Here is an 11,786-nt window from a genome sequence, read left to right as displayed (position 1 = left end):
AGTTTGTTCAGTTTGATGGTTTGTAGGATGAGGACCCAAATGCTCATTTGGCGAATTTCCTAGAGTTTTACGGCACTTTTAAAATCAATAGCATTTCTGATGATGCCATTCGTCTTCGTTTGTTTCCCTTTTCATTGAGGAACAAAGCTAAACAGTGGTTGAACTCGTTACCACGAGGTTCAATCACTACTTGGGAACAAATGACCAAAAGTTTTTACTTAAATATTTTCCACCGGCTAAAACAGCCAAATTAAGGAATGATATCTTTTCTTTTGTGCAGATGGATCTATAAACACTCTATGATGCATGGGAGAGATACAAGGACTTCTTGAGAAGGTGCCCTCACCATGGGCTACCCTTATGTTTGCAGGTTCAAACATTTCACAATGGCCTAAATCTTTCGACTAGACATACGATTGACGCAGCTGCTGGTGGGACTATCAATAATAAGACACCTGAGGAGGCTTATGAATTTATAGAGGAGATGGCACTGAATAATTATCAATGGCAAGTCATGAGGACAAACCCAACTAAAGCAGCCGGTGTTTTTAACGTCGATTCGGTCACCATGCTCTCTAATCAGGTAGAACTTTTGAATAAAAAAATTGATGGTTTACTTAGCTCTTCATAGGTTCGCCCAGTAATGCAATGCAATGCAACTAAATTTTATGGGTAATAATCTTCGACCTCAAAATAATCCTTATGATATCACTTACAATGCAGGTTGGAGGAACCACCCAAATTTCTCATGGGGAGGCCAAGGAAATCAGAGACCACAACATCCTTCAGGCTTCCAACAACAACTTTACCAGCAAGAGAAAAAGCTAAACCTTGAGGAGATGATGTCAAAATTTATTTCAGTAGTGGAAACCTATTTTCAGAACACTGAAACTGCACTTAAAAATCAGCAAGCGTCGATCCAATGACTCGAGAATCAAATTGGGCAACTGGCTAAGATGATTTCAGAAAGACCACTAGGAAGTTTACCTAGTAACACCGAACCCAATCTAAAAGAAGATTTGAAAGCAGTTACACTACGAAGTGAGAAGGTGTTAGCTGAATCTGAAAAGAAGCCACCACAAGAAGCTGAAAGAAACAAATGAGAGGAGGAAATACCCAAAAATAATGACAATCCAATACCAAAGGAATATAAACCACCAATCCTATATCCAACAAATTTGAAGAAAGACCGCATGGATGCACAATTCGATAAATTCCTTAAACTTTTTAAACAACTGCATATTAACTTACCTTTTGTTGAAGCTATATCGTAGATGCCTACATAGAAAATTTTTTAAAGGAGCTCCTAACAAACAAAAGGAAGTTTGAAGACTTATCTACAGTGGAACTTAATGAGGAGTGTTCGGCCATACCCCAAAATAAATTACCAACCAAACTAAAAGACCTAGGAAGTTTTACTATTCCCTGCTTAATTGGTAGTTTGAATGTTGATAAGGCACTAGCTGATTTAGGTGCTAGCATTAATTTGATGTCATATAAAATGTTTAAACAACTGGGTCTTGGGGAACTAAACCTACTAGGATGAGTATTCAATTAGCTGATAGATCTATTAAATTTCCTAGGGGAATTATAGAGGATGTACTTGTAAAAGTAGATAAATTTATATTCCCTGTTGATTTCGTTGTGCTTGACATGGATGAGGATGTTGAGGTGCCTTTAATCTTAGGTCATCCATTTTTAGCCACTGCTAGGGCTGTTATTGATGTGGGTGATGGTGAATTGGTACTTAAATTAGGTGACGAAGAGATTATCTTTAAAATTTATGATGCCATAAGATTTTCTAGAGAACAAGATGACTCGTGTTATTTTATTGACTCTATTGATCATGCTACTCAAGATTCTTTTCAGGAAATCATACATAAGGACACGTTGGGACTGTGTCTTGCCTAAGGAGAGGAGGGGGATGATAATTCTGAGATAGGAACTGAACTGAATTCCAATGAACCCTCCCCAAGACCAGCAGAATATGAGGGTATTAAGGTAAACGATGAACTTAAGTAAAAACCCTCTATTGAAGAACCTCTCAAACTGGAACTTAAACAATTTTCGAATCACTTGGAATATGCATTCGTTGGAAATAACTCTATATTACCGGTAGTTATTGCATCTAACTTACAACCCAAAGAGAAAGAGGAATTACTCCAAGTCTTAAGAGAGCATAAAAGGGCCATAGCTTGGAAAATTTCTGACATTAAAAGGATCAACCCTTTTTTTTGCACCCACAAAATTTTAATAGAAGATGAATATAAGCCATGCGTGCAAGCCCAAAGAAGACTGAACCCCAATATGAAGGAAGTTGTTAAAGTTGAGGTAATTAAACTCCTAGATGCTGGAATTATTTATCCTATTTCTGACAGTTCTTGGGTAAGTCTAGTGCAGGTTGCTCCTAAGAAAGGAGGCATGACTATTGTAGCCAATGAGAAGAATGAATTAATCCCAACAAGGACAGTCACAGGTTGGAGAGTTTGCATTGATTATAGGAAGCTAAATGATGCCATGAGAAAATATCACTTCCCCCTTCCATTCATTGACCAAATGTTGGAAAGATTGTCAGGACACATGTACTACTGCTTTTTAGACGGACTCTCTAGCTATTTTCAAATCCCAATAGCTCCTGAAGATCAAGAAAATATGACATTTACATGTCCATACGGTACGTTTGCTTATCGTAGAATACCTTTTGGATTATGTAATGCTCCTGCTACTTTTCAGCGCTGCATGATGGCCATTTTTTATGAACTCGTAGAAGACGTCATGGAGGTATTTATGGATGATTTCTCAGTTTTCGGTAACTCTTTCCATCTTTGCCTTAAAAATTTAAAACGAGTGTTAATAAGATGTGAAGAAACAAACTTTGTGCTTAACTGGGAGAAATGTCACTTTATGGTCCAAGAAGGTATTGTGTTAGGACATAAAATTTCTAGTAAAGGGATTGAGGTTGATAAATCTAAAATTAAAACCATTGAAAAACTACCCCCTAATTCGGTTAAGGCTATTAAAAGCTTTTTAGGACATGCTGGGTTTTATAGAAGATTTATTAAAGACTTTTCTAAAATAGCTAAGCCTTTGACTAAATTACTAGAAAAAGATGTGCCTTTTAATTTTGATCAGGAATGTTTAGAAGCATTTAATACTTTAAAGGATAAACTGACTAAAGCTCCAATTATAATTGTACCTGATTGGAATTCACCTTTTGAACTAATGTGCGATGCAAGTGATTTTGCAGTAGGTGTAGTTTTAGGATAGGGAAGAGATAAACATTTTCAACCTATCTATTATGCTAGCAAAACTTTGACAGCCGCACAAGAAACTACACCACCACAGAGAAAGAGCTGCTAGCGTGGTTTTTGCATTTGATAAATTTAGGCCATATCTAATATTGTCTAAAGTTGTCATTTATATTGACCATTCTGCTCTTCGCTACCTTTTGTCTAAAACTGATGCAAAACCTCGACTCATTCGATGGATTTTATTATTGCAGGAATTTGACTTGGAGATTAAGGATAAGAAAGGAGCTAAAAATCTCGCGGCTGACTATCTCTCTAGGCTCAAAAATTCAAGTACCAAAAAGCTAGATGACGTTGAAATAAATGATTCATTCCCTGAAGAACAATTTTTTGCTATATCTGATTCTGAGGTACCTTGGTTTGCAGACATTGCAAATTTTTTAGCCGCTAACATTATCCCAAAAAGGTTGACACATCAGTAAAAGAAGCGATTCTTTACTGATGTGAAAAACTACTTTTGGAAAGACCCTTTTCTTTTCTGTATATGTGCAGATCAAGTCATTAGGAGATGCGTTACAAGGACAGAAGCATTAAAGATCTTGGAACATTGCCACTCAGGACTGAGTGGAGGACATTACAGTGGAAATAAGACAGCACATAAAATCCTCGAATCAGGTTTTTATTGTCCCACTCTATTCAAAGACGCCAACAGATATGTTACTTCTTGTGATAAATGCCAACGGACAAGTAATATCTCCAAACGTGATGAAATGCCTCAGACATATATGCTCTCGTGTGAAATATTTGATGTTTGGGGTATCGACTTCATGGGTCCATTCCCTAGTTCATTTGGGAATAAGTACATCTTAGTAGCTGTTGATTACATGTCGAAATGGGTTGAAGCCCAAGCTTTACCTACTAATGATGCTAGAGTAGTAGTACGGGTCCTTAAGAAACTTTTCTCTCAATTTGGAACATCTAGAGCAATTATCAGTGATAGGGGTACTCATTTTTGTAACACCCAATTTGACAAGACCCTTAAGAAATACAGTGTTCACCACAGAATAGCCACTCCTTACCACCCTTAAACTAGTGACCAAGTCGAAGTAGCAAACCGAGAGCTTAAATGTATCCTAGAAAAGATAGTAGAGTTAAATAGGAAGGATTGGGGCATGAAAGTAGATGATGCTTTATGGGCTTATAGAACCGCTTTTAAGACCCCCATAGGAACATCACCTTGCAAACTTATTTATGGAAAAAGTTGTCATCTACCATTTGAGTTAGAATACAAGGTATCCTAGGCTATAAAATTTCTAAACTTCAATCCCAAACTTACAGGTGAAAACAAGTTGATGTAGGTGAACGAGTTAGATGAGTGGCGAACCAATGCATATGAGAATTCACACCTATTCAAGGAAGCAATGAAGCGCCGCCACGACGCTCGTTTAAAACAATGCAAGCAATTTGAAGTGGGAGATCTTGTCCTGTTGTATAACTCGAGGCTCAAATTATTCCAAGGGAAGCTTAAATCACGATGGTCAAGTCCTTTCGTAGTCCAAAATGTTTTTCTATATGGCACAATAGAGGTAAGTCACCAATCACAAGGCACTTTCAAGGTAAATGGACATCGCCTAAAATTTTACAACGGTGAGAATTTCAAAGACGATAGAGAGGAGCTATGGCTCCACGAACTCCCCTAAACATACCCACAAGGTAGAGTTGAGCTTAGACTCTAAATGAGTGCTTCTTGGGAGGCAATCAAGCACTAACCTCACTAAATAGGGTTTAATTTTTCTTTAACTATTCATAGTCTAACAGCAGGAAATGTTGACATTTGATAAGGGCGAACATGGCCTAACCCACAGGCGTGCCTTAGGCCGTGCTCATACCATGGACAGAGACACGGCCGTGTGAAACGGTCGTGTAAAAGCAGAGTAAAATTTTTCCCAAAACACGGGATTCGATACATTGTCACGGCTGTGCGACATAGCTGTGGAAAATCCTGCCAAATCAACACGGGCGAACAACACGCCTGTGTCTTTAAATTGTGGTCGAAACTAAGAAATTAGCACGAGCGTGGGTACATAAATACGGCATGGGAGAAGTGAATGAATTAACAAGGGCAGTCGGCACGCTCATGCCCACCGTGGATAAAATTGAGAAATTAACACGGGCGTGCAACATGCCCGTGCCTAGCACCCGTGGTTGAAACTGTCAAAATGACACAGCCATGTGCACCAACACGCCTCGAAGAACACGGACGTACGTGTTTTACTATTATTTTTATTTTTATCTTTGTTTCTATTTTTATTCTCTTATTTACTTTTGAAGACCTCCGTCTTATATTCTACTTACCTTTATGGTTATCATCGAATTATTCCTTTAATTCTCCTTCACAGTGGTGTCTTCTCATTTATCCCTCAGAATCATGCCTTCCTTTCAACTTTTTCTTCAATTCTCGCTCTCGCTAATCCAAGGATATCTTTATATTACTATTATACATCTTTGTACATTGAGGACAATGTACATCTTAAGTGTGGGGGGTATATCATTATCAGAAAATCCCTAAATTTTGTCTTGTTATCACGTGATCTTCTCATATCATTATTAGAATGAATTTTAATTAATTTATGATTTTTATTGATATGTCTTGAATTAAAACATAGGCATTCATGCATTGATTGTTTAAACTTTAAGGAATTAGAGAATCAAGCATGATAAGTTGATTTTTGAGATTTAAAATTTTTTAGGTTGTTTCCCCAAGTTTAGGTACTATCTTGAGTTGAAATTCACAAGTTAAACATCAAAAAGCCATAATTTTTTGTGAGATCTTGAGCCTTTCGAGCATCTATTATTTCTTTCATGCTCACTTTTATTATTGCTATGACTGCGTCAATATTGATATGTTATTCTAGAACTTGCTTGATTATCATATCAAAACCACACCTTTGATTTGATATGTTGAGATGATAAAGGCACCTAGGTTTAACCCACTCACTCCATAAAAGCCTACCTCCATAATTAACCCTTAGTGAACCCCCTTGAGCCTAACAAGCCATTAATTGATTTACCCTCAATATTAACCCATAACCCGTTATTGTTGAAATCCCCTAAATTAATTTGATCCTTATTTTTTGTCGAGATTTGATTTGAATAAATTGCTTAGCTATGTTTTATTTTTGATAGCTAGCCTATGTTATTAGACTTGTTCTTAAAAAAAAAAATACATACATATATATTAGTAGTAATTATTTGTTTTTGAGCTTAAGTGTTTAATTCCATATTCTGAGAAAAAGCTTACATGTATTCACTTGATGATTAATTATTTTTATAGTTAGGTAAAATTTTTTTCAATTCAATCTCGATTCTAACATTCTTTTTCAGCTTGTGACCACACCCCGAACCAAAGCTACGTTACAACCCTCTAAAGACCTTTTGATTGATGTTTCATCTCAATTTATAGTGGTAGAGATTTGATTTTCATGCAAGCCTATGGTGATAACTTTTCATATTGACTATTAAGTGCTTAACTTATCGTCCTTAAACACCTCGAGTGATTTGAGTGAATCCTTAGTGAGGATGTTAAAACTCTGTGATATTTTGAATCAAAGGTAATCACTTAGATGAGGGGAGACACCTATGTTTTCGTGATAAAATACTCAACTTAGAATATTTGAAACTTTGATGTTCTTTCAGTTGAATTCTCAATGTATGATTACTTATGGTTTATTTTGAAATATTATTGATAGGAATTATAAGTTAAGAAAAATGAATTTTTAATTGTGAGTTGAGGATTTTGCTTGAGGACAAGTGAACGCTTAAGTGTGGGGGTATTTGATAAACCGCAATTTATACATATTTTTACCCCATGCTTAGCACATTTATGGATGATTTCTCCTTAGATTTGGTGAATTCGATGCTCCTAATCCTTTAAATTCATGTTTTATACTTAGGTGAGCATAGGAGAGTAAAAAGAGCGAGAAAAGGGCCGAAAACAGAGAAAATGGACCAACATGTGAAATCAACACGGCCTGGACTTCCGTACACAGGCAGACCATACGCCCGTTTCCATTCAACAGACTCGAACACAGTTTGAAGCAATCGAACACGGGCGTGTCACACGAACGTGTCCCTGTCAGGCCCAAGTTTAGTCCTATTCGGAAAAGGCCACTCTTGAGGGCTTTTAGGCATTCTAAAGCCTATTTAAACACACTAGAGGAGGATTAAAGGGGACACACAAAGTAGGAGAGAAGAAATTTCTTGAAGAAAGTCGATTGATCCATCTCAGAAGCTGGGTTCACCTTCAAGACTGAAGATCTCCCTTCAATTCCCTTCAAGAGCTCTTGGGTTTTCTTTATGTTTTGTTATCATTATTCTTTTGAGATGTTTTCTTTCATAAATATGAACTAAACCCCTTAAATACCTAAGGGGAATGAAACCTAATACGGATCTTGTTATTATTATCTGAATTGTATGATAAATATTTGATTTGTTCTTAATTATGAGTTCTTAATTCTTGCTTTAATATTCCAGGATATTGATTCAAGTATTGATGTGCTTATTTAGAGGAGCAAAAGTCCCTGTCTAAGAGTAGATCTAACATAATTAAGCGGAGTTGATTGCACGTCTAGAGATAGGGTGGCATAATTTTGTCAGATTAGGGTGAAACCTAATAAGGGAATCCATAGATTGAGCTAATACAACACTAGGGGTTTTAATGAGAAAGAGATTTCAATTAATCAACCTAGGGTTAGATGTTGTTAGTCTCGAGAGAGATAATAATATAACTTAAGGATTTCTATGGATCAAGTCAAGTGAATAAATCGTCTGATTCAGAGTCAATAACAAGTGAAGTCTAGGTGGATTTTTCCCTTAGGTATTGTCCAAATCATTCAGTTTTTCCAAAAGTTATTTCCCCAATTTACTTCCTGTGCATTCTTAGTTTAGTAATTAGTTTAGATAAAACAAACCCCTTTATTTTTAGGCTAGATAATAAAAAGAAAGTTATTACTAGTATTTTTAGTTCCTTTGGGTTCGACATCCCGGTCTTGCCATAAGCTATACTACTGTTCGATAAGGTGCGCTTGCCTTTGTCATGATAATAGTTAGTTTTCGGGAACGGACATTCATAAATTATAAAACTTATCACGATTCACATCACATCAACGATGACCACCATTATTTTGTACTACTTTAATTCAGTTTTTGAATTTACATTATTTTTGGGGATTTTCTTGTGTAATTTTGGGACTTTGGAGTTATTGGTTTTAAATTTTGGGATTTTTAACTGCTTTACGATTTTATTACGACTAAACGGTAAAAACTCGATTTTTACTAAAAACAAAGGTTTCTCGTAACATAAACTGTTTTCCTAAAATAAACATTTCGAAAGCTTCCCTTACAAAGATACTATTTTAGACATAACAAAGAACGAACATTTTACTACGAATTAAGTTAAAGGTTAATTAATTGGAATGATTTTAACTTGACAAACTTGTTTGCAAATTCTATTCCATGTGATATCGCCAGATTCGGCCATAACATCTAGGCTGGGTTTGGGGTGTTAATTTAGTGGTATCAGAGCCAGGTTGCAAAAATCAGCTGTGGATTTGGATTTTAAAACTTGGTTTTAAAGAAATGATTTTAAATAGTTTGAAATATTTTTAACTGAGTATGTGGTACACCGAGTCTCCGACGTCGATCCTGTAAGTGTTCTGAAAACTCTAATAAGTGTTTGAAAATATGATTGATATATTCTGAAACTATTATAGGTAGTACACTGTAGATAGTGTTTACTGAAAATAGTAGCGAAACTGAAAACTGTAGTAAGACTACGATTCGTGATAACAAGCTCTAAACTTCTAATACTGTTTTGCATAAAATATCTGTTAATAAATATCGAAATTGTAACTGATTCATAAAACTGTTAACACAGATAAGCTATGAATTCTGCGATGAGCGTACGAGGTATCTGCGAATGGGGTACTAGAGGCCGAGGTAGAGGCCGTAGAGGGGCTCGAGCTGAGTCCTCGTCGTTAGGCAGCATGCCAAATCTGGATACGAGAGAGACACTGGTTTCATGTGCTACAAAGACTGGGTCTCAAGATAGCATGGCCAGGGACGATGTATTGTCCCAGGCTATGCTGAGGATATTAGAGTGGGTCGTTGGGCCTAACACTAGACCTGAGGGCCAAAGGTCGATTACGGAACGACTCCGGTCCAATGGGGCTGAGCTATTCAGAGGTATCACTGGAGTCGCCCCTAACGTGGCCGAGTACTGGATAGAGGCTACGAAAAGAATCATGAATGATCTAGACTTTAACCTTGAGCAGAAATTGAAATGGGTTGTTTCCTTGCTTTGCAATGAAGCATACGAATGGTGGCTGACCGTTAAGGAGGGCACTCAGCCCAAACGATTGACATGGGATTTCTATAAGTCTTCTTTCCAAGGTAAATATATGGGGGCAAGCTATATCGACGCTAGGAGAGGTGAATTTCTAAATCTCACGCAAGGGAATAGTTCAGTGGCCGAGTATGAGACCGAGTTTCTGAGATTGAGCCGCTATGCGCGAGGTATAGTGGCGACTGAATATGAGCATTGTGTTTGCTTTGAGGATGGACTCAGGGACAATTTGAGAGTTTTAATAGCCCCGCAGAGGGAGCATGACTTTTCAGCGCCAAAATCGAGATAAAAAGAGGCAAGAATAAGAGGGATTCAGAGCCCTCAGTTCTACGTTGAAGTCTAAGAAAAAGGCCAGGTCTAATGGGCCAGTTAGATTTGGGCCCCCTGTTGCACCTCTTGGGATCCTACCTTGTGGGCATTGTGGTAAACGCCATCCAAGTGAATGTTGGAGGATGACTGGGGCATGTTTGAGATGTGGGTCTACTGAGCACCGCGTTCGAGAGTGTCTGCTAAGGGCCAATCAGATGCAAGCTCCGGGTTCTGGTACTGCACAGCCGCCAAGGGTAGTTTAGCAACCACCTAGGGGCCGTGGTCAGGCTAGGGGTGGTAACGGCATGGGCCGTGGGCAGAGAACACAGGGCAGAGGTGTTGGGCAGACTGAAGCGAGGCAGCTTGTTCTTGTTTATGCTGGTCATCGCCGAGAGAAGAAAGATGCTCCAGACGTCAATACAGGTACGTTTTTAATTTATGATGTACCTTATCTGGCATTAATAGACATAGGTTCTGAAACTTTAGGGATTTTGGTGGAGAATACTTTTAGTGAGGTGACTGTTGTGAGTCCTTTGGGGCAATCTATCAGAGTCAGCAAACTATATAGAGATGTTCCGTTAGAGGTCCAAGGGACAGTTTTTTTGGCTGATTTGATGGAAATTTCATTTAGGGAGTTCTATTTAATTCTGGGGATGGACTGGTTGGCCAAGCACTGAGTAAGTCTGGAGTGTGCGACTAAGAGGGCCATTTTGAGAGTCGAGGAGGACAACAAGGTAGTGTTGATTGAGGAACGACTAGATTATCTTACTAATGTGATTTCTGTGTTGGTGGCGGAAAAGTTGGTTTGGAACGGATGTGAGACATTTCTGGCCTATGTAAGTGTTTTGGATTCCAGGGACTCTTCGGTTAAGGATATCAGAACTGTCAGAAATTTTCTGAATGTCTGTCTTGAGGAACTACTGGGTTTTCCTCCAAGTCGAAAAGTGGAATACGGGATTAAACTTTTGCCGGGTATAGCTCCAATGTTTATCGCCCCCTACCGAATGGCACCGGAGGAGCTTACGAAGCTTAAGGGTCAGATTCAGGAGCTGTTAGATCGTGGGTTCATCCATCCAAGTGTGTCTCCATGGGGATGTGTATCGATGGATCCATGAGGATGTTTATCGATTATCGACAGTTGAACAAGCTGACGATCAAGAATAAGTATCCACTTCCAAAAATTGATGTTCTGTTCAATCAGTTTAGAGGGACTTCTATGTTTTCCAAGATTGATCTATGTTTGGGTTATCATCAATTAAGGGTTAAGGAGACTGATGTGCATAAGACGACATTTAGGACTCGATATGGACATTACGAGTTTTTAGTTATGCCCTTTGGTTTGACTAATACACCAACGACATTTATGGATTTGATAAATCGAGTGTTCCAGCCTTACCTGGATCAGTTTGTGGTAGTGTTCATTGGTGATATCTTGGTGTATTCTAAGACTGAAGATGAGCACGATGAGCATCTTAAAGTGGTACTACAAACTCTTCGTGAGAAACAACTATATGCAAAGTTCAGCAAGTGTGAGTTTTGGCTTCGGTAAGTAACCTTTTTAGGACATGTAGTTTCTGCTGAGGGGATTCGAGTCGATCCTCGTAAGATTGAGGTGGTGTTGGATTGGAAGTGGCTGAAGAATGTGTCTGAGATCTGCAGCTTTCTAGGTTTGGCGGGTTACTATCGTCGCTTTGTAGAAGGGTTTTCCTTGATCGCAGCTCCGTTAACTAAACTTTTACATAAGAAAGTTCGTTTTGTGTGGACTGATGCGCAACAAGAGAGTTTGAGAAGCTCAAGACTATAATGACTGAGGTTCCTATTCTGAT

At 38.1% G+C, this 11,786-nt stretch overlaps 1 non-coding gene across 1 annotated transcript; it reads right to left on the bottom strand.

Moving 5' to 3' along the window:
- Positions 1-247: 247 nt before the first annotated feature.
- On the bottom strand, positions 248-354 carry LOC128281994 (small nucleolar RNA R71). The gene has a single exon (XR_008272309.1). It is a non-coding gene; the product is annotated as a small nucleolar RNA R71 (small nucleolar RNA).
- Positions 355-11,786: the final 11,432 nt, after the last annotated feature.

Source organism: Gossypium arboreum, chromosome 1 (genome assembly GCF_025698485.1).
Source record: "Gossypium arboreum isolate Shixiya-1 chromosome 1, ASM2569848v2, whole genome shotgun sequence".
NCBI lineage: Eukaryota > Viridiplantae > Streptophyta > Magnoliopsida > Malvales > Malvaceae > Gossypium > Gossypium arboreum.
The sequence above is the reverse complement of the archived record's forward strand: the minus strand, read 5'-3'. Positions and strand labels throughout refer to the sequence as shown.